Source organism: Pseudophryne corroboree, chromosome 9 (assembly GCF_028390025.1).
Source record: "Pseudophryne corroboree isolate aPseCor3 chromosome 9, aPseCor3.hap2, whole genome shotgun sequence".
NCBI classification, from domain to species: Eukaryota; Metazoa; Chordata; class Amphibia; order Anura; family Myobatrachidae; genus Pseudophryne; species Pseudophryne corroboree.
Genome location: NC_086452.1, coordinates 433327521 through 433350914, shown reverse-complemented (window position 1 = coordinate 433350914; position 23394 = coordinate 433327521). Strand labels below are relative to the sequence as shown.

Sequence of the window (23394 nt, the reverse complement as noted above, 5' to 3'; positions counted from 1 at the left end):
ATTTGCATTTTGTACATTTATTTATTACCAGTTATTTATACAGTGCACACACATTCCGCGGCGCTTTACAGAGAATATTTGGCCATTCACATCAGTCCTTGCCCCAGTGGAGCTTACAATCTATATTCCCTACCACATGTACACACACACACACACACACACACACACACACACACGATAGAATTAATTTTGTTGGGAGTCAGTTAACTTACCAGTATATTTTTGGATTATCAGAGGAAGCCGGAGCACCCAGAGGAAACCCACGCAAGCACAGCGAGCATATACAAACTCCACACCGTTAGGTGCTGGGAATCGAACCCCTTGACCTTACTGCTGTTAAATGTAGGCCCGATTTCAAGCACTAAGCTTCATGTGATTGACATCTGCATGATGTAGTCAGACATAGCTAACCATAATATAGCGGCAAAAACAGCGGACATATTTAGCCTACATCCACTACTCAACCCTATATGGAACTCCAAATCACCCCTATCTGCAGCATACGATCATGGAATTATTTAACAGTCACAAATAACTACTATAATAAACTGGGTACAGAGTAAAAATATTAACTGCAGCTTATATCCTTCTGACTGGAGTGCAGGAACATCAAAATACAAGGTAACTGATCTGAAAAACTGGTCCTATATCAATAACTGAAGCTAGATTAGTTGCATCAAAAAATCTGCGTTCAATGTGGATTTACACAAATAGCTTTAGAGCACAATGTAAATGTTTACTAATGACTATGGGGGTAATTAAAATCTGATCGCTGCTGTGCGTTTTCGCACAGCAGGCGATCGGATCTGAACTTCGCATGCGTCAGAGCCGCACTGCACCGGTGCGTCACACAACAGCAACAGGCATCGGCGCTTAGCGACTGGATGGTGCGAAAAATCCAAATGCACGGGCATTCGCAAGGCGATTGACAGGAAGAGGCCGCTTGTGGGTGGCAACTGACCGTTTTTTAGGAGAGTCCGGAAAAAACGCAGGCGGGACCAAGCGTTTGAAGGGAGGGTGTCTGACGTCAGCTCCGGCCCCGATCAGCACGATTCAATCGCACTGGATAAGTCAGTCCCGGGCTGATCAGAAACTGCACAAATTGATCTTTGTGCAGCTTTGCACAGTGCTTTTCCCCTCCCCCTGTAGGCGGCGACTATCTGATCGCAGGACAGCAAAAAAACGCAGCCCAGCAATCAGATCTTAATTAGGCCCTGTATTGTATAGTGTCCTTTTTATACCACACTGACAGCACTGAGAATTCTCAAGGCCCAGTGTCTCTTCCTCATTGAAGTTACAAACTAATATTATGACCCTGGGAGGCTGGGACGCAGGGAGAGATGTAACCTGTCGAAGGAGCCCAAAAAAAGGATTTGAAATGGGGTGAAAGCATGTTTACTTGCATCAGTATTACACAGCCGGTAACCTACTCCCCTGTCCCATATCTACACATAATACCTAATGATCTTATCAATTATAATAGCTAATGATCTTATCAGTTATAATAGCTAATGGTCTTATCAGTTATAATCAAGCGTGCTATAAACCTGTGTTCTATAGTACAGCACACACCCTGTCAAAGGTACAAAACTGCTTCCTCTTTAAAATACCCTCACTTACCATCACTGCACAAAAGCAATTAAAACATACAGATGTGTCCACTATTACCTTTCTGAAAAAAGTATCATGGCCTGCCGTTCATGGCACGAGATAAGCTTTCCTCTTAAGATATACACGGCAAGCCATGTGTATCTCCTCTGAAATATAGTGCAGTACCACTTTTCAGACAGCAGGTGGCATTTTCAGAAACTGAGCAAGCAGAAAGTCTGATAAAGAGATTCTAGAGGGAGTAGTTCAGACCTGATTCTAGCAGCATTTTATTTGCAAATGGGCAAAACCATGGGGGTCATTCCGAAATGATCGCACGCTAGGTTGTTTTGCAGCGGTGCGATCAGGTCGAAACTGCACATGCGTATGCACCTCAATGCGCATGTGCGTCGTACGGGTACAAAGCGGATCATTGCTGAGCAATGGATTTAACGAAGAATCGATTCGCACAGCAGATCGCAAGGAGATTGACAGGAAGAGGGCATTTGTGGGTGGCAACTGAACGCTTTCTGGGAGTGTTTGGAAAAACGCAGGCGTGTCCAAGCGTTTGCAGGGCAGGTGTCTGACGTCAATTCCGGACACGAACAGGCTAAAGTGTTTGCCCCGAATTTACATCAGACACCCACCCTACAAACGCATGGACACACCTGCGTTTTTCCAAACACTCCCAGAAAATGGTCAGTTGACATCCACAAATGTTTTCTTCCAGTCAATCTCCTTGCGATTGTCTGTGTGAATGGATTCTTCATTAAATCCATTGCTCAGCAACGATCCACTTTGTACCTGTGCGACGCACCTGCGTATTGCGGGGCACACACATGCGCAGTTATGTCCTGATCGCAGCTCAGCAAAACAACCTAGCGTGCAATCAGGCCTGCATGACCCCCATGGTTTTGCCCATCTGCTAACAAAATTGCAGCTATGGGGGGGTCATTCCGAGTTGATCGTAGCCCTGCAAAATTTTGCAGGGCTACGATCAGGAACAGAGACATGCGGGGGGATGCACAGCACAGGGCCAGTCCGCCCCGCAGGTCAGTTACGCCCCCCCCCCCTGCAGAAGTGCAAAAGTATTGCACAGCGGCGATGCTTTTGTACTTCAGGAGTAGCTCCCGGCCAGCGCAGCTTTAGCGTGCTGGCCAGGAGCTACTCATTACTACACGGCCCGCAGCGGCTGGTCAGCAGCAGCGATCGGGTCAGAATGACCCCCATGAGCCCTATGTGCAGGGCAATTTATCCATCATGCACACGGGAATATCAGCTGCAGCAGCTAATTGTGAAGTATTAATATGTTTCCAATACATCTCTCATACTAACTTCCAACATGTACCTGGCTCAATGTTGCCTATATGTTTAAAAAAATATTTTTCCTTGTGATTGATAATGTGCTAATGAAGAGTTCATACAAACTCCACACAGAGATTCAATATAGAAATTATGATACTAACTAAAAGGCACTATTGATACTTGTCATTTTTTGCAATTGTTTGGTGGTTAAGGTGTGAGTAGAGAGAATTTTTGGTATTTCAATACCGCATATATTTCACTGGGATCCGGTCTGAAGATCGACAGTGTCTGCTATACAAGTGGGTGCTGCGTCTGTCTGCCACAAATCGGTCCAGCGCTGAGGCTGTGTTGCCATAATAAGTCACTGGGTGCTCTGTCTGCCATACAAGTGGGTGCTGTGCCTGTCTGCCACAAATCAGTCCAGTGCTGGGGCTGGCTGTGCCCCATAATAAGTCATTCAGGGCTCTGTCTGCCATACAAGCGGGTGAAGAAACATGAGACCCGGGGCCTGAGCAGCCATAAGGCTGCAGCCTGGATGGCTGATTCCTGGGGGGGGGGGGGGGGGGGGCAGCACCGGTCCAATAGACGCTTATGCTCTACCTACTACTGGAAGCTGCAGATTCAATGCAGACAGCATGGAAGACGGCCCTTTAAAAATGGCAGCTGCCTTCTAGGAGACAGATGCTAGAGGTATTACTAGACCATTACCCAGCGTTACCCAGAATGAGCATGTAACCCCCTGGCACTGAGCATGTAACCCCCTGGCACTAAACATGTAACCCCTATGGCAACAAGCATATGTAACCCCTGGCAACGAGCATATAACCCCTGGCAACGAGCATGTGACCGGGTCCAACTTCCGGTCAGCAGAATCATGGATGCTGGTGGCTTCTCCTCCCACCTCTAGCCACCAACAGCACCGTGGGCAGCAACATGGACATCTGTATGTGCAGGGCAATTTATCCATCAGGCACACAGGAATATTAGCAGCGGCAGCTAATTGTGTAGTATTAATATATCTCCAATACATCTCTCATATTACAGTAACTTCCATATAGGTACCTGGCTCTCTCATCCCAGCAGCTGGGCAAACTTCACACAGATATTTGATATGGAAATTATGATACTAATTAAAAGGCACTATTGATACTTGTCATTTTTTGCAATTGTTTGGTGGTTAAGGTGTGAGTATAGAGAAGCCAATTCTCTCAAAGTATTGTAACGAGGTAATACACCTCTGAGAGATTTTTGGGTATTTCAATACCGCATACTGCATATTTCACTATAATAATACATTGGATTACTGTATCAAAAAGTTTATGATTACAATTTTTACATGTCGCCATGTCGCTTTGCGAGATGATCTTTTTTAATTGTGAATATTAAAAGTTATATTTTATTAATCATTTTTGACAAGTGTGCCCCAGGACAGACTTATAGTCTCCTTTTGTCTTTACCTCCTATGTAAAGATTTTCCATTTATACAGTTTATTGTACTATTTTTTCTGGGAGCACCACCAACCAAGTGCCAGGAGTATTTGACCCTTTACAGTGCATGTGCTACTTTGTGAGTAAGAGACTGAACAAAAGTCTCAATACAACATCAATTAGCATTAACATAAGGCAAGGGGAGGGCAAATGGAAACCTAATTATCTGTCTGTCTTGGGACGGTGCATTGGGCCTGATGAACTAAGCTTAAAGTTTATTGAACTATTTTTTCTGGGCGCACCACCAACCAAGTGCCAGGAGTAATTGACCCTTTATTGCCTTTATGTTGGTTTTTTGAATTTCTAACTAATCATAGTGTGAACCAAACACAGGTCCTGTGCGGTTTTAAAAACCTCTCTTTTTACCTGTCTAATTAATATGCATGTGACCTGAGCATTGTGTCGCAATAAAGAACACTACAAATACACCATTGTACACTCATTATAATGTGTGGAGTTTGTATATTCTCCCCGTACTTGAGTGGGCTTCCTCCGGGTACTCCGGTTTCCTCCCACAATCCCAAAATATAGTGATAGGTTAATTGGTTTCTAACAAAATTAACCCTTGTGCAAATGTGTGTGTGTACATGTGGTAGGTAATATAGAGTGTAAGCTCCACGGGTCTGGGACTCAGGGTCGACAGCACAAAGGTCGACACACTTTAGGTCGACACCAATTGGTCGACACACATTAGGTCGACAGGGTCAAAAGGTCGACAGGGTCAAAAGGTCGACAAGAACAAGGTCGACATGGAAAAAGGTCGACATGAGTTTTTTATGTTTTTTTGGTGTCGTTTTCTTCGTAGAGTGACCGGGAACCCGAATTAGTGCACCGCGTCCCCTCGCTTCGCTCGCCATGCTTCGGGCATGGTGCCTTCGCTCCGCTACCGCTTCGCTCGGCACACTTTACCGTTCCAATCGTAGTCCACGTGGATCGTTAAGTATGAAAAGGTTCAAAAAAAGAAAAAAATCGTGAAAAACTCATGTCGACCTTTTTCCACGTCGACCTTGTTCCTGTCGACCTTTGACCCTGTCGACCTTTTGACCCTGTCGACCTAATGTGTGTCGACCAATTGGCGTCGACCTAAAGTGTGTCGACCTTTGTGCTGTCGACCTGGAGTCCGGATACCAGCTCCACTGGGGCAGGGACTGAAAGGCTGAATATTCTCTGTAAAGCGCTGTGGAATATGTGTGCACTATATAAATTACTGGTAATAATGTAAGACACATACACCTAGACGTCAGGTGAGCACAGATATCACCACCCCTGAAACTACATAATACTACCATGAGCCTGGACAGCTCATATACCGGCTGCTCCCAAATTAGGAAACAACTACTCACAGCAGCAAATGGTCGACATGGAAATGGTTAAAACACACATATGGTCAACACAAGGTTTTGGGAATGTTTTCATATTTTTTTACTTTTTCCATCCTTGTCTATCCATGTCACAAATCATAACCTTTAGTATCCTTGTAGTGAGCAAAGCATTTAATGCACGTCTGAGCACCAAGCATTGGGGGTCATTCTAAGTTGATCACTCGCTGGCCAATTGTAGCAGCCGTGCAAATGCTATGCCGCCGCCCACTGGGGAGTGTATTTTAGCTTAGCAGAAGTGCGAACGCATGTGCAGCTGAGCTCTGCAAAAACAGTTTGTGCAGTTTCTGAGTAGCTCTAAACCTACTCAGTGCTTGCGATCACTTCAGCCTATTCGTGTCCAGATTTGACATCACACATCCACCCAGCGAATGCCCGGCCACGCCTGCATTTTTTCAGACACGCCTGCGTTTTTCCAAACATTCCCTGAAAACGGTCAGTTGACACTCAGAAACGCCCCCTTCCTGTCAATCTTCTAGCGGGCCCCAGTGTGAAGGAAAACTTTGCTAGAATCTGTGCAAAACCACAAAGGGCTATGTACCCGTACGTCGCGCATGCGCATTGCGGGACATATGCATGCACAGAAATGCAGATTTTAAGCCTGATCGCTGTGCTGCGAACAACGACAGCTAGCGATCAACTTGGAATGACCCCCTTTATGCAGCTCTGTGTGTTCTCCCCTCCCCCAACAGAATGACATCAGGCACAGTGCACACAGCTCAAGCAAGTCCCATCCCCCACGCTGCCCGATCACAGCAGTGGCAGCTCTGTGTGATAGCAATTACTTTACACAGTCACAGTGCACACAAAATAACTAATATTTTTTAAATGGACGAATGGGAAAGAATTATGCTGCGCTATGTAAGAAACTGTAAATAAATAGTTATGATGCTATATTTCTTAAACTGGAACCAGACTTCAACAGTGATTATGTGGCTGATAGGTACTGTATATCCCAAGTACATAGATGTTCAGTTGTCGCAATGGTGCAGCGATTAAGATCCTGCATGCAGGATAAATCTAGTCAGATCGCCTCTCAGGGCCAGTGTTCACTGGCCCTGACAGATCGCTCAGCACACATCGTTGACACATTGTTGTGCAGCGCTGTGTGCTGAGCAATCTTGCTGAGTGATCTAGCATCGCTCAGATCGCTCAGCACAGTCACCCCATGTGTACTGTGTAGGCCCTTTTATACAGTAGATGCTGTGATGCCCACTCCCTACTCTCCTCTAAGGAATGGCACAGGCTCCCCTCACAGCCAAGAGTGCATTTCCTGAGCATTTTACATTATTTGACCAGTTATGAAGGAAATTTAATCAATTATATTTTTAAATACCATATTTGTTTATTGCAAGGAACAAGAAATGTATAAAAAAAACTTTTGATATTGTAGCTGCATAGACTAAAGTTAGAAGCTGAAAACACTTAAATTGGAATTGAATTATTCATTTCAAATCCCAGGCCATCCCCCAGACAGGATATATGCTATCTATACTCTCCAAGGAATCTACTACAAAGGCCTCACACACTGAGATTTTCACACCTACTGTACACAATTAGGTATTGGACTCTAATGCTATGGCATGATTGCTACTTTCCTGTGTTCAATTGGCCACTCACTGTAGTCTGTAAACAGATCTTTATTAATATGGGGTAATATGCTCTTTATTGTACAGCTCCTTTATGGAGAATGTTTTTTAGCTTGTGTTTTGCTGTGTGGCTGCTAACATTACAATAAACTATAGTCAGATGGAGAGAGAAAGTGAGACAGTCATGTGAGAGAGATAAAGTCTAGGAGAAAGAAAATTAGAGGGTGGTAGACAATGAGAGACAGAGTTAGGGGAGTGCAATAGAGTCAGGAGGAGAGAGCGACAAAGTCATGGGACAGAGACACAGAGAGATAGTTTAGGGGAAAGAGATAGAGTCAAGAAGAGAGCAATAGAGTTAGAGGGAGAAAGACAAAGTTTGATAGAGAGACAAAGTGAAAGAGTCATGTGAGATAGATAGTCAGAGGGAGAGAGATAAAGTCTAGGATAAAGAAAATTAGAGGGTGGTAGACACTGAGAGAGTCAGGGGGTGAGCGATAGAGTCGGGAGGAGTGAGCGACAAATTCAGGGGTCAGAGACACAGAGAGATAGTTAAAGGGAGAGAGATAGAGTCAAGGAGAGAGAGAGTGATAGAGTTAGAGGGAGAGAGACAAAGTTTGATGGAGAGACAAAGTGAGACAGAGTCATGTGAGAGAGATTGTCAGAGGGAGAGAGATAAAGTCTAGGAGAAAGAAAATCAAAGGGTGGGAGACACTGAGAGACAGAGTTAGGGGAAGAGCGAAAGAGTTAGGAGGAGGGAGTGACAAATTCAGGGGACAGAGACATAGAGAGAAAGTTAAGGGGAGAGAGATAGAGTCAAGGAGAGAGAGTGATAGAGTAATAGGGAGAGAGACAAAGTTTGATGGAGATAAAGAGTCAAATGAGAAATAGTCAGGGAGAGAGAGATAAAGTCTAGAAGAAAGTAAATCAGAGGGTGGGAGACACTGAGAGACAGAGTCTGGGGGAGAGCGATAGAGTCAGGAGGAGATAGCTACAAATTCAGGGGACAGAGACACAGATAGTTAAGGGGAGAGAGATAGAGTAAAGGAGAGAGAGTGATAGAGTTAGAGGGAGAGATATAGTCAGATGGAGAGAGACACTGAGACAGAGTCATGTGAGAGAGACAGAGTCAGAGGGAAGGCGATAAAGTCTAGGAGAAAGAAAATCAGAGGGTGGGAGACACAGAGACAGAGTTAGGGGGAGAGCGATAGAGTCAGGAGTAGAGAGTGACAGTCAGGGGACAGACACAGAGAGATAATTAAGGGGAGAGAGATAGAGTTAGAGGGAGAGAGAAAGTCAGATGGAGAGAGAAAGTGAGACAGAGTCATGTGAGAGAGATAGTCAGGGGAGAGAGATAAAGTCTACTTGAAAGACAAAATCAGAGGTTGGGAGGTACAGAGACAGTCAGGGGGAGAGCGATAGAGTCAGGAGGAGAGAGCGACAAAGTCATGGGACAGAGAGACAGTAAAGAGGAGAGAGAAAGAGTCAAGGAGAGAGAGTTAGATGGAGAGAGACAAAGTGAGACAGAGTCATGTGAGAGAGATAAAGTCAGAGGGAGAGAGATAAAGTCTAGGAAAAAGAAAATTAGAGGGTGGTAGACACTGAGAGACAGAGTCAGGGGCAGAGCGATAGAGTCAGGAGGAGAGATCAAAAAAATTCAGGGGACAGAGATAGTTAAAGGGAGAGAGATAGAGTCAAGGAGAGAGAGCAACAGAGTTAGAGGGAGAGAGACAAAGTTTGATGGAGAGACAAAGTGAGATAGTCATGTGAGAGAGATAGTCAGAGGGTGAGAGACAGAGTCAGGGGGAGAGCGATAAAGTTAGGAGAAGAGAGTGACAAATTCAGGGGACAGAGACATAGAGAGATAGTTAAGGGGAGAGGGAGAGAGTCAAGGAGAGATAGTGATAGAGTTATAGGGAGAGAGACAAACTTTGATGGAGATAGTCCGGGAGAGAGATAAAGTCTAGGAGAAAGAAAATGAGAGGGTGGGAGACACTGAGAGACAGAGTCAGGGGGAGAGCGATAGAGTCAGAAGGAGATAGCAACAAATTCAGGGGACAGAGACACAGAGAAAGTGAAGTGGAGAGATAGATTAAAGAAGAGAGAGCGATAGAGTTAGAGGGAGAGAGACAGTCAGATGGCGAGAGACACTGAGACAGTCATGTGAGAGAGAGTCATGGGGAAGGAGATAAAGTCTAGGAGAAAGAAAATCAGAGGGTGGGAGACACAGAGACAGCAGATCGCAAGGAGATTGACAGGAAGAGGGCATTTGTGGGTGGCAACTGAACATTTTCTGGGAGTGTTTGGAAAAACGCAGGCATGTCCAAGCGTTTGCAGGGCAGGTGTCTGACGTCAATTCCGGACACGAACAGCCTAAAGTGATTGCCCTGAATTTACGTCAGACACCCACCCTGCAAATGCATGGACACACCTGCGTTTTACCAAACACTCCCAGAAAACGTTCAGTTGACATCCACAAAAGTTTTCTTCCAGTCAATCTCCTTGCAATTGTCTGTGCGAATGGATTCTTCATTAAATCTATTGCTCAGCAACGATCCACATTGTACCCGTGCGACGCGCCTGCGTATTGCGGTACACACGCACGCGCAGTTATGACCTGATCGCAGCGCAGCGAAAAAACCTAGCGTGCGATCAGGTCTGCATGACCCCCATGGTTTTGCCCATCTGCTAACAAAATTGCGGCTATGGGGGGGTCATTCTAAGTTGATCGTAGCCCTGCAAAATTTTGCAGGGCTACGATCAGGAACAGAGACATGTATGGGGATGCCCAGCACAGGGCTAGTCCGCCCTGCAGGTCAGTTCCGCCCCCCTTTCCCCCGCAGAAGTACAAAAGCATTGCACAGCGGCAATGCTTTTGTACTTCAGGAGTAGCTCCCGGCCAGCGCAGCTTTAGCGTGCTGGCCGGGAGCTAATCATCGCTACACGCCCCGCAGCGGCTGGTCAGCAGCAGCGATCGGGTCAGAATGACCCCCATGAACCATATGTGCAGGCCAATTTATCCATCATGCACACGGGAATATCAGCTGTAGCAGCTAATTGTGAAGTATTAATATTTTTCCAATACATCTCTCATACTAACTTCCAACATGTACCTGGCTCAATGTTGCCTATATGTTTGAAAAAATCTTTTCCCTTATGATTGATAATGTGCTGATGAAGAGTTCATACAAACTCCACACAGAGATTCGATATGGAAATTATGATACTAACTAAAAGGCACTATTGATACTTGTCATTTTTGCAATTGTTTGGTGGTTAAGGTGTGAGTAGAGAGAATTTTTGGTATTTCAATACCGCATATATTTCACTGGGATCCGGTCTGAAGATCGACAGTGTCTGCTATACAAGTGGGTGCTGCATCTGTCTGCCACAAATCGGTCCAGTGCTAAGGCTGTGTTGCCATAATAAGTAACTGGGTGCTCTGTCTGCCATACAAGTGGGTGCTGTGCCTGTCTGCCACAAATCAGTTCAGTGCTTGGGCTGTGCTGCCTTAACAAGTAACCGGGTGCTCTGTCTGCCATACAAGTGGGTGCTGTGCCTGTCTGCCACAAATCAGTTCAGTGCTTGGGCTGTGCTCCATAATAAGTCACTGGGTGCTCTGCCTGCCATACAAGTAGGTGAAGAAACATGAGACCCAGGGCCTGATCAGCCATAAGGCTGCAGCCTGGATGGCTGAGTCCTGGGGCTGGGGGGGGGGGGGGGGGGGGCGCAGCAGCGGCACAATAGATGCTTAGGATCTACCTACTACTGGAAGCTGCAGATTCCATGCAGACACCATGGAAGACAGCCCTTCTAGGAGACAGATGCCAGGGGTATTACTAGACCAGAGGTTCTCAAACTCGGTCCTCAGGACCCCACACAGTGCATGTTTTGCAGGTAACCCAGCAGGTGCACAGGTGTATTAATTACTCACCGACACATTTTACAAAGTCCACAGGTGGAGCTAATTATTTCACTTGTGATTCTGTGAGGAGACCTGCAAAACATGCACCGTGTGGGGTACTGAGGACCGAGTTTGAGAACCTGTGTACTAGACCATTACCCAGCGCTACCCAGAATGAGCATGTAACCTCCTGGTACTAAGCATGTAACCCCTATGGCAACAAGCATATGTAACCCCTGGCAACGAGCATGTAACCCCTGGCAACGAGCAAGTGACCGGGTCCGACTTCCGGTCAGCAGAATCACAGATGCCAGTGGCTTCTCCTCCCACCTCTAGCCACCAACAGCACCGTGGACAGCAACATGGACATCCATATGTGCAGGGCAATTTATCCATCAGGCACACGGGAGTATCAGCAGCGGCAGCTAATTGTGAAGTATTAATATATCTCCAATACATGTGGGAGTGCCAGTAGTGTCTTCGGTGCAGAGGTGCAGGTGGTGTAATCAGTGCAGGAGTGCTGGCAGTATCCCCAGCGCAGGGGTGCCAGCAGTGTCAGCAGTCAGGGGTGCCGGCAGTGTGGGAGTGCCGGAAGTGTCCTAGGTGCAAAAGTGCCGGCAGTGTCGGCAGTGCAGGAGGTGTCCTCAGCGCAGGAGTGCTGGCAGCATCCCCAGTGCAGGGGTGCCGGCAGTGTCGGCAGTGTGGGCAGTGCCGGCAGTGTCCTCAGCGCAGGGGTGCTGGTGACTTACTTACCTGCTGCAACGTTTTCAGCCTGTTCGGTCCTGGCTCTAACGTCAAACACCCGTCCTGGACACGCCTGCGTTTCTCTCAACACGCATGCGTTTTTCTTACCACTCTCCAAAAACGGCTGCAAATGGTGAGTTGATGCCCAGGTACCCCCTCCGCCTGTCAATCTTCATGCAATCGTTGCAGCGATTGCTTTTTTCGGTTCCAGCGCCGTTTCCCGGCGACGCCCGGGCGTGCGCATAGCGGCCGTCGCGCATGTGCAGTAGGGACCCGATTGCAGCTGTGCAAACGACGACACGCTGCGATTGGGTCATAATAACCCCCTAAGTACAGAACTACTTAGAAACTGCACAACATTTTTTACCATAATAGGCCTGCACAAGTGATCAAAGCCTTGCTATGGGAAAAAAAAACAACCCCCATAGGCGGAGGTTAGTTGGTCGCACGGGCTGCAAAAAGCAGCTTCGTCTGATCAACTCATAATGAGGCCCTTTATTTGGACATATTTTATCATTGCAAAATCTTATAATATGTTCTTTTACTCTATAACACTAAGGTTTTTATTAACGTATTATTTAATTTCACTTTAGACTTCATTCACCTCTGTGCTTTGAGCAACATACTGTATAGTAAGCAGGGACGTGCCCACCGCACTACACTGATAGTAACATCCCCCAGCCAGGATAAAATCTGTACCCCCCAAGGAGTCTACTTCAAAGGCCTCTCACACTGAGATTTTCACACCTACACAATTAGCAATTAAACTTTAAAGCTGGCCATACTGATTACAGTGTCTATTTAACAGCAATGTTAGTGCAAAGCTATGTTACGTGATGCACTGGCCACCCAGTGGTGAAACTATGAATTGTCACGGCACAATATGACGGCACCAAAACACAAGGAATATATGTCATGCCAAATTTACGACCATGGCACTGTTTTCAGAAAGGTAATAGTGGACACATCTGTACTAAAAAGGCATTATCTTTCCCAGTCTTTATAACGCCATCCAATTTGGCCCTGTGTTTTTAACAGGTGTTAAAAAGAGGGAGCCCTGTAATCTAAACCTTATATGGTACAGAATACAGCAAGAAAAAGCCAAACAGTGTTATATTAATAAATAAATTCATATTTAATGACATTATCCACTTTTCCATCCGTTTACTGCTTCTCACTCCCTGAACTAGATTAATATGGAATAGCGGTGTTAGAATTGCGTAGCATCCGGAAGGGAAAAGACATAATACTTTCAAGCCTATAAATACATGAAAAAAAAATATTTGGAAGCAAATCCTTTAATTTTTTTTTTCTATTTTACAGTATTCCATTCAAATTCAGGACATTGCGACAAAGGAAAGAAGAAGAAAACAGAAGCTAACATCTGTTGGATTCTTTTACATAGAGTACAACTTGGGATTTTTTTTTTTTTCTGAAAGCTGCTTAACTAACGTACTTCTCAAAACGGGAAGAGTTTGCGTTCCGCTCTCCGTCCGATATGCCAGCCACCACGCTGCCAGGCAATACTTTGCAGAAAAACCTCAAGAATATAAATGACTTTATGTTCTTCTCTTAATTCAGTGTCCAATGAATTGTGCATTAATCACCAAGATATACTGAAATTTCAGCTCACTATATAATTTTTAGTCTCTAATTACTAGAAGCATTGACACTGAAGAAACATTGCAAAAATAGTACTGTATGTAACCCCCCAAAAAAACGTATCAGAGCAAGAAGATTGGTTCAGCTTATGAACACAAAATGAGCCATAAGTGCTACATAGAGGTAGCGTGCCAATAAACTAACCTAAATCTGTGCACTCTTCTGAAGACCTAGAAAACCAATCCCTTGAAGGTACAGCAAAATCTCAGTAATTTAAGATTATTACAAAAGACCAAAGGGCAAGACAGGCTTTTTAGAACCCTCATCTCGACACTTAACGTTCTTCATGAAGGGGGTTAAATGAGTTTCTACAGCGCAAGTACTTAAAGTAGCTTGTACCATAAACAAAATCTATGGCACTGCTTGACAGCCCCTAATATATTTCAACCATATTTAAGTAAAACTATAAAAGTTTAAGTATATAGAGTGGTGCATTCACGCCCAGAAAATATAATTAAATACCGGATATGAATGAACAGACAAAGACACCTGGACTTCTAGAACTATACCTGCAAATAACAGGTGACTGTGCATTTAAATTAATATATATATATATATATATATATATATATATATATATACAGGATGAGTATCCCTTATCCAAAATGCGTGGGACAAGAGGTATTTTGGATATGGGATTTTTCCGTATTTTGGAATAATTGCATACCATAATGAGATATCATGGTGATGGGACCTAAATCTAAGCACAGAATGCATTTATGTAACATATACACCTTATACACGCAGTCTGAAGGTCATTTTAGACAATATTTTTTATAACTTTGTGCATTAAACAAAGTGTGTCTACATTCACACAATTCATTGTTTCATTTACACCTTATACACACAGCCTAAAGGTCATTTAATACAATATTTTTAATAACTTTGTGTATTAAACAAAGTTTGTGTACATTGAGCCATCAAAAAACAAAGGTTTCACTATCTCACTCTCACTCAAAAAAGTCTGTATTTCGGAATATTCCGTATTTCGGAATATATGGATATGGGATACTCAACCTGTATATATATATATATATATATATACACACACACACACATACACACACACACACATATATCATTTTCCATTGTGCCTCTCTTAAAACATACAGATATTAATATAATATTGCTGTACATATTGAATTATACATGACATGATAAAATGCAGTAGCCAATATCATTTAGAAATTATAACAAGTGTAAACGCTGATGGATTGAAATTATTTAATATATACTTTGTCTTAATATATGTGTATTATTGCAGAAAATATAAAGAATACTATGAATGTTGCAAAAGCACTGCACTTTATTTTTAATTTTTTATTTAAAAAAAAAAAAAATAGTTTGAAGGGTATTATGGAAACATCACATTTATCCGGATTCATTAAATTTAATATAAAAAAACAAAAAACATTCAAATCTCAAGTGAGCTATATTTTTTTTTTTTTTTACATTTTTTATTGTTTCACAAACCCCTAAAAATATAAATACTGAGCAGTTAGAAAGTAGATTTGTAGATACAGAATTTAAAAAAAAAAATCTAAATAACAAATCTGACAATTTCAGTAGTTAAAAATGCCAAAAACACAAACCACAAGGTATTTAAAAAAAAACAAGAATAAAAGGCATAATGTCTTAACAAAACAAATTATTAGATAATTTGTCAGTAATTTTATATAGCATACGTGAGTTACACTGTGGATTCCCATCATACTGAAGACGACATAGCTGTACAACTTATGTTCTATACCTCTATTTTGTGCCTTGCAAAATAAGTTAAGCAATGTGGCAAGTGTAGTCCTTTCACCTGAACACCAAATTATTATTTTTTTATTTTTTTTTACAAAAAGAATCAACTTTGAATTGCTTGAGTGCTCTGATTTATCTAATTCATTTGGTCTGAACAGCGAAAATCCATCTTTAATAAATCCATGAATCTGTGCTCAGAATTCTGCACCTTTGGTTTCACAACAAAGACCAGCATTTGTAATAGTCCATTTCTGCATAAGTGAACTTGTAGGCTTGCTAACCCAGAGCCGGCAGCCAGCCTGTACTTGACAACAGCTCAGTAGAAGCTGTGTTTGATCTCCACTGCACTCCTTAATCTAGGTTGTCAAGGTTCACTTGTTGAAGGCTGTTTACTTATTCTCCCCCCCCCCACCCCACCACTCCCCAACAAAAAAAAAGATTTTTTTTCTCTCTCTCTCTCTCTCCCTCAGACAATGACTAATCCGGAGACTACAGAAAGAAAAGAGAATGCTTCAACAGCAATATATTAAACACACAATACTTCTCCTTTGTGATTTACTTGGCATCTTGTACAATTTAGGGAACTGAGTTTTTGCCAAAAAAATTAATTAAAAAATTCACATTTAAAAAAAAAAGCAACAGATATATGGTGCTACATTTAAAGACATATTATTTATATATATATATATATATATATATATATATTCCAGAAGATGCAGCACTCGTGATACAGATAGCAGTGTTGTACTGCTATCTGTATCACGAGTGCCGCATCTTCTGGAATCTACATAGCTACTTGGCATATGCTGGCAGCGGATCAAGTTACCCTACGGTTATGGGAGTGCCGGACCTCTACCATTGTGTATATATATATATATATATATATATATATATATATATATATATATATATATATATATATATATATATATATATATGTATGGATAGATGGATAGAGAGATAGATATAGTACATATGGGCTATGAATACATACCTGGATGAGGTTTGTTTGACTTGATTTCAAAATCTTGATGTTTGATTATATTTTCCCTTCCATCATTTACAACCGAAGCCTGAAGAAAAAAGAAAAAAAATACAGTATCACTCGTCACATAGAAACTGATAAGTCTTCTTCCACAATTGTGCATGTAATAAGACAGGACCAGATGTCATACCTAATACGAAAGGTAAAGAACAACCCATCTGCATTTTACACATCTGACATATTAAACCCAAACTACAACAGTACTATATGTAAACTAAGCCAGACAACAACACACAATTTACCTGTATAAAGTAACTTAAGTTATTTGTGTATGTAAATATTAAAAAAAATACAGAAATAAAGCAACCCACAACTATTTCATATATGCATGACAAAAAGTAAACCTACAAGATTTACATAATTTGAATAAGGAGTATAATAATTTTTATTTAGTACAAAGCTCATTTTATTATCTTCTTTTAAGAGATATTTTTGGAAATAAACTGGTTTTGGGCATCCGTATTAGAGATAAAAAAAAGGATCATCATGTCAGATGGTTCAAAGCCTCAGCGTTTATAATTTATAATCATCTTACAGATGGTATTTGCAGAAAAAGACTTGGAAATTATTATACCAGCAATTACAAGGGAAGGAAGGCTGTCAACTTCCACTGGCATTTGGAATAAACTTTGCACAGGATTTTTTTTTTTTTAAATATATTTTATTTTAGGCAATAATTTATTTGCTTATCCACTCTTCCCCCCCCCCCTTAGATTTTTATTCTGCAATGTGTTCAGAAAACCTGTCTGATCTCGCCTTAACATGCAGATAAATGAATGAATGGATACAATGTATCAGAGCAAAAGCATGGTTTTATTTCTCATGTAATACTAAACTCTGCAGAATTGAAATATTTGTTTATACATAAGTGTCATATCATTTTGCCATAGTCGCACACCATAATAACATTAATTAATAATCAGACGTAGGAACAGGAATTAGACTGGTAAAGACAGGTAGGGCTAGAAGCCTACTCGAGTGGCCGAAAGGGATAACATAAGTTTCCAAAATTGTGTGACTTCGAGTAAGGGTATCTTTGCACTAAATTGGATCAAGTGATTTAAATAATGATTGAACAATCTTGGTGACTGCCTATTCCTGGAACGTTATCCAGCATTAGGGACCAGCTTAGTAATTCTTACAATGACAATCATACTGTACTCCAGAAAATATCACACATGCATCTAGCCCCCCGCAAGCACTTAGCGATGGAAGGGAGATTGTCCATTTGGGATCATCTTTTCTTTTAACTTTACTACTAATGACAAAATCCGTGGGATAAAATGAACCACAAGCCAAGCAAGAAACTACTGTACATGTTCACAGATTTGACAATGGAAGCAAAATGAGGTTCCCCATTCCCTGCATCACCTGCAATAGTACCCAGGTAGGATGTATCTGGATGAGCCAGCGGATAGGTCCCAGATATACATCTGCAGGGGTAGTATACTTCACTAACTGAAGTGCTTGGAAATCCTGAATAATCCAGTGAGTGTGTAAACTGCATGGGCACACGGCACCTGTTGTTATATAGCTGCAGAAGACACCAGCGGAAAGTTTTAGTGAGGGTCACTGTGTTGCAGGGTGACAACAGATGTAAGGCACTTATGTGGGGCAGCTGGTTGCACCAACACTCAGCAACAGGTACTAGGAAGTGTAGGGACCAGCATATACAGTATATGGGAAACTACCGGCATACCACACTTTCATAGCAAACTTGCTGGAATTACAGTTTTAAAATACTGCAAACCTAGGTTACCACTACAAGAATACTCTGAGAACCAGAAGGTAGCAGAACTAGGGTACTTACAGAGTATCTGGCTGCACCATACTCCAGAAACTGGTACTTGGAAGTGCAGGGCTCAGCATATAAATGGACAGCAACAGGGAGAGACCTTCCATAACAAAGTTACTGGAGTTATACATAGTTTTCTAATACTGCTAGGTTACCACCTCATTTGCAGATACTCTAAGGACACAGGGGTATCACAACAAGAATACTTGCATGGCAGCTGACTCCAGCAACAGGTACGTAGGAGTACAAGGACCAGTATACAGATGTGCAGCTACTGGCAGAGCACTTCCATAGCAAAGTTACAGGAGTTACAAAATGTTTTAGAATACCGTCCTAATAAATTAACACTTCATGTGTAGAATACTCTAAGGACCAGTAGGGGGGGGCAGAACTTGGGTACTTTAGGGGCAGCGGGCTGTACTTTACCCCAGTAACAGGTACATGTAGGTGCAGTGACAGATGTGCAGCTACTGGCAGAGCACTTCCACAGAAAAGTTACAGGAGTTACAAAATGCTTTATAATACCGTCCTACTAAAATACCACTTCATGTGCAGAATACTCAAAGTTCCCAGGGGTAACAGAACTAGGGTGCTTTAGGGGCAGCTGGCTGCACCATACTCCAGTAACAGGTACCTAGGCATGCAGGGACCAGCACAGATGTGCAGCTACTGGCAGATGGCTTCCATACATCGTATAATAGTTTATAATACAAGGTTACCACTTCATTTGCAGAATGCTGCAAGGAGCAGGGGGCAACAAATGGAGCAGGGCGCTGATCCACCACCAGGGCAAGTGGGAGCATCTCCAAGCAGCAGGAACAAAGTTGCAGAACATCCAGCAGCTGGTACAGGACGTGGAGTGGGAAGTGGGGGGGTCATGTACTAAACTTTCGCCTACTTAAGTGGAGCAAACTAGTTGCAGAAGCCTCCAGCATCACAGTAGCCATGGAGACCAGTCACCATGGAGGCACAAAAGTACTTTGGAGGGACAGTAAGGCTGGCAGTGCCCGGGGCAGAGGGGGGCTGGGAGGCAAATAAAGGAAAAAAGAGAAGTTTGCAGAAGAAAAGTGAGTAAATGCAAATAAGGAAATATGAGGGGGAGTAACACACAGAGTCCCGGGCTGGGAAGTACAACACTCACCCGCAGTGGCGGCGGCAGCGCTCTCCCGGCGCATGGGGCAGCGGGTGTTGTGCATTTATTATTCCTGCGCTGTAAATGCAACACATGCGATCCCGGGCAGCGAGTGCGGCGGCCGCACACACACAATAAATAACAATAGATCCCTCCGCCCGGGCTCTGTGTGCTGCTGCTGCTGCTGCCGGCTGCAGGACGCACACACTGGCTGCGGCTCCCTTCTGTGCGCTCAGATGGCCGGGGCGCACCGGGGACCCCACTCTCTCCCAGGACGCAGCTGGCGGCTCCTCTCCCCGCTGTGCCGGTCTGTGTCCTCTCCCCGTCCTCCTGTCTCCTCTCCCGGCTGCCTTCTCTCCCCTCAGCTCGCAGGCACTATTTTCTCTCTCTCCCCCCCTTCTCCTTCTTCCACTTTGCGAGTGGTGCCCACGCTGCTGGCCCCGGCGGATGGAGCTGTTGTTGTTTTTTGCAGTGGTGAGTCCCTGACGTCACATCCACCTGCTGGGTAAACAAGAGACAGGGGCAGCAGAGGGAGAGGGAATAGGCACACACAAAAAAGAGAGAAGGAGGCTGGAGAAGAGGGGGGGAAAGAAGAAGAGAGGAGGGGGTGTGGGAGGGTGGTTTTTTGGCCAGGAGAATAGGAGGTAAGGGGGAGTGCTGGTGCCCAGAACGTGGGCTGTGCTCCACAGTGGCACACATGGTAAGGTGTTGGCACTAAGGGGGCAACTACTGTTCCTTGGGTACCTCCACTGGCCCAGTGGCGCGGGCACCTTAGGGTGCTGTAGAGCCCCGGCTGCTGCAGAACCTCACTGTCCCGCGCACCTGCCGCTTGGGATCTTTATTACTGCATTGTGAGCCTTTTCATTGATTGACAGCTGTGCTTTGCAAGAGGTTCTGCAGCAGCCGGCAACTTTGCAGCATCAGGCTGACCGCAGGTCCAGTCCCATTAGGTTGCAATTTAGGCAGCCTGTTCTCTTCACAGTTGTATCTTTGTTACTATGTTGACTTATTTTGCACCCACATCTTGTTACATTAACTCTGGGTGTGTTGGAGGTGACACTTTTTGGCTGGCTACCCTCACAAATCTCAGTCCAAGGTCTGGGCGTAGAGAGCAATGGAGAAGGGGAGGGAAGGGGGGGGTTGCAGGAGAGGTGTTAGTGACATTGGGAGAAAGCAGCCCTCCTCCTCCCCCCCCCCCCTCTGTTCCCTGTTTTTACTTCATTCCCCCTTTTTTTTCTTTCAAGTTGCCAATAAAAAAAAAAGATGCAGAGTTCAGGAGGTGAAAGTTCATTCATGGGACAACACCCCTCCGGCCCCCTCTCTGGATTTTGCAGTGAGAGGCAGCTGAAGCCCAAGGGAATCCCTTGTCATCCCCCCTGAGCTCATTGCGGGGACCCCTGGCCTCTCCTTATGTCTCTTTTTTACTTTTTTTCTTCTTTCTCTCTTGTTTAAGGTTTCTGCTCCTGAGAGATTAGCGTAACCCATTAAATACAGCGAGCGGATCACAGCCTGGCTGCGCAGAAAGTCCCATCGCATGGAGATTTGTGAGACCCCATCACATGCTGTTATATCTATATACAAACAGAACATCGGGTCACAATGTATTACCGTGCAGACACTGGCCTGTACGTGGGATGGATCTCCTATACAGTGCAGGCTACTTGCATTGTGTAGTGTAGTACGAGCACAAGAGAGTGCCTGTGAGATATGTACATTTCATGTATTACACTGTATGACTTCTATATAGAACTGTGTGTCTCATTACAGGTTGAGGATCCCTTATCCAAAATGCTTGGGACCAGAGGTATTTTGGATATCGGATTTTTCTGTATTTTGGAATAATTGCATACCATAATGAGATATCATGGCAATGGGACCTAAATCTAAGCACAGAATGCATTTATGTTACATATACACCTTATACACATAGCCTGAAGGTCATTTTAGCCAATATTTTTTATAACTTTGTGCATTAAACAAAGTGTATCTACATTCACACAATTCATTTATGTTTAATATACACCTTATATACACAGTCTGAAGGTCATTTAATACAATATTTTTAATAACTGTGTGTATTAAACAAAGTTTGTATACATTGAGCCATCAGAAAACAAAAGTTTCACTATCTCACTCTCGCTCAAAAAAGTCAGTATTTCGGAATATTCCGTATTTCGGATATTTGGATATGGGATACTCAACCTGTACTAGTTACTGCACTGCCAGGTGTTCCTGTACACCTGTTATTACCTGGGACCACTTGTTACATTTATAACCTGGTACCTATTATACACACATAATAGTTATTATAACTCTTTAGTCATATTAATAATTGGATCATGTGTTCTCTACTCTTAGCTTGTAAAGGCATCTGGGCAGGGCAGGTTTACTGATGTCTCATGTCCATGTATGTAACATGCTTCTTTAACGATCCCGTCCATGTACTGCAATACATTGTATGTCGGCGCTGTACAAATAATGGCTAATAATATAGCACCAGCATAGACTGTTGATTCATTTGCTCCCTGTCCCAGCAGAGCTTGCAATCTAATTCCTCTATCACTTTCGGGGTGAACACACCCAGGGCCAGTTAGTGAGAAGCCAGTGAACTTACTCCCATGGTCCAAAAACTTTTTTTTGGACCATGGGAGGAAACTGGACTACACAGGAAAACCACGCAGACACAGGGAAAACATACAAACTCCATTTGTTTACATATGCGTGTTATTACGCAACATGCTTCGCCAGTACACTCCTAGAAAACAGCGATTTCATTATCTGGTGGTATCCACCTATGTTTGTTAGTATTGCCCAATAAGAGCGGATAAGTGGTGACTTCTATTTAATTATACTGTGTTTATTGTGCAGTCACAGTTATTTATGAGAAGTAAATCGGTTCCATTAATTGCATTTTATTAATGTATTTTTCTTATGAGGAATTCTGTCCAGCACATTGTGATACTGAAAGGTTGAATAAATGATTTGACCTATTTATATAATCCTGTGTGTGCTTCTGTATATTGGAGGCAGGGTCGGACTGGCCCACAGGGGTACCAGGGAAACCACCGGCAGGCCCCACTGCCTGAGGGCCCACTCCTTCCTCTAGGGATCAGGTTCCAGACTGTGCACTTGTATTATACATGGTAGATATGTTGCATTACACTGCACTAAACTATTGTGTATTTCAAGCCTGTGTGGAGTCTGTGTCCCCTCCTTTGTAGGCTGGCTACACCTCGAAGTATGGGCCCCTATAACTGCATTCCCCCCGGTGGGCCCTTCATGCCCCAGTCCGACACTGATTGGAGGTGCGCTGGTATGTACTGAGGCTGCTCTCCAAAAAGTGTCACAGTAATGTAAAATAATTGTGTCCGTACACTTCTTACACCGTTTCTCCTGTTTCCTCACTGTAGCCGTCAGGGTGCCATCCTGTATGGGAAATGGTTAATTGCTTCCTTTTTCTACCAGGGCTGAAAAGTAAGATCTGTCCGGAAGGGACTAGGCATCCCCTGGGCCCTGTTTATTCTGGGAGATTACAAGCAGAGCTGCCCCCTGCATGTCCAGAGAGAGAGACTCGGCTGAAGAGCTCACAGTAGCTATAGGTGTACAGCGAGACTACGTATTAACTCCTTGCTTCCCAATGCTCCTTCTCAGCATCAAGTAATGCGTTACAGAGAGAGTTACAATTTGCTCTAGAATGCTGTGTAGTGCAGGGATGTACGTACACTTTACTGACTGCTTTTTCCTCCTCCCCCTTATTCAGCGTTCAATTCAATGCCATGTTCTGTGGTTGCGCACGTATCAGCCGTTTACGGTAGGCTGTACATTGCAAGTTTTCCTGTGCAACGGGATTTAAGGCAAAACTTGTCACATTGGGGGTCATTCCGACCCGATCGCACACTGCACTTCTTCGCAGCCGTGCGATCGGGTCGGAACTGCGCATGCGCGGCGGCCGCATTGCGCAGACGTGTCGTCGCCGGGCAGCGACGCCGCTTACGAAGAAAGCGGTCGCAGCGGCGAC

At 43.8% G+C, this 23394-nt stretch overlaps 1 long non-coding RNA gene across 3 annotated transcripts in view; it reads right to left on the bottom strand.

Annotated features, from left to right (window-relative positions):
* LOC134957113 (uncharacterized) overlaps positions 1 to 19798 on the bottom strand; it is a 721811-nt gene extending 702013 nt beyond the window's left edge. Inside the window, exons 1-2 of one of the 3 annotated variants that reach the window (XR_010186471.1) lie at positions 19386 to 19798; positions 16399 to 16477 (exon numbers count right to left, since the gene is read on the bottom strand). This is a non-coding gene — a long non-coding RNA (uncharacterized LOC134957113). The remainder of the gene's footprint in view (positions 1 to 16398; positions 16478 to 19385) is intronic. The other 2 variants (XR_010186470.1, XR_010186472.1) reach the window with 2 other exon arrangements.
* Positions 19799 to 23394: the final 3596 nt, after the last annotated feature.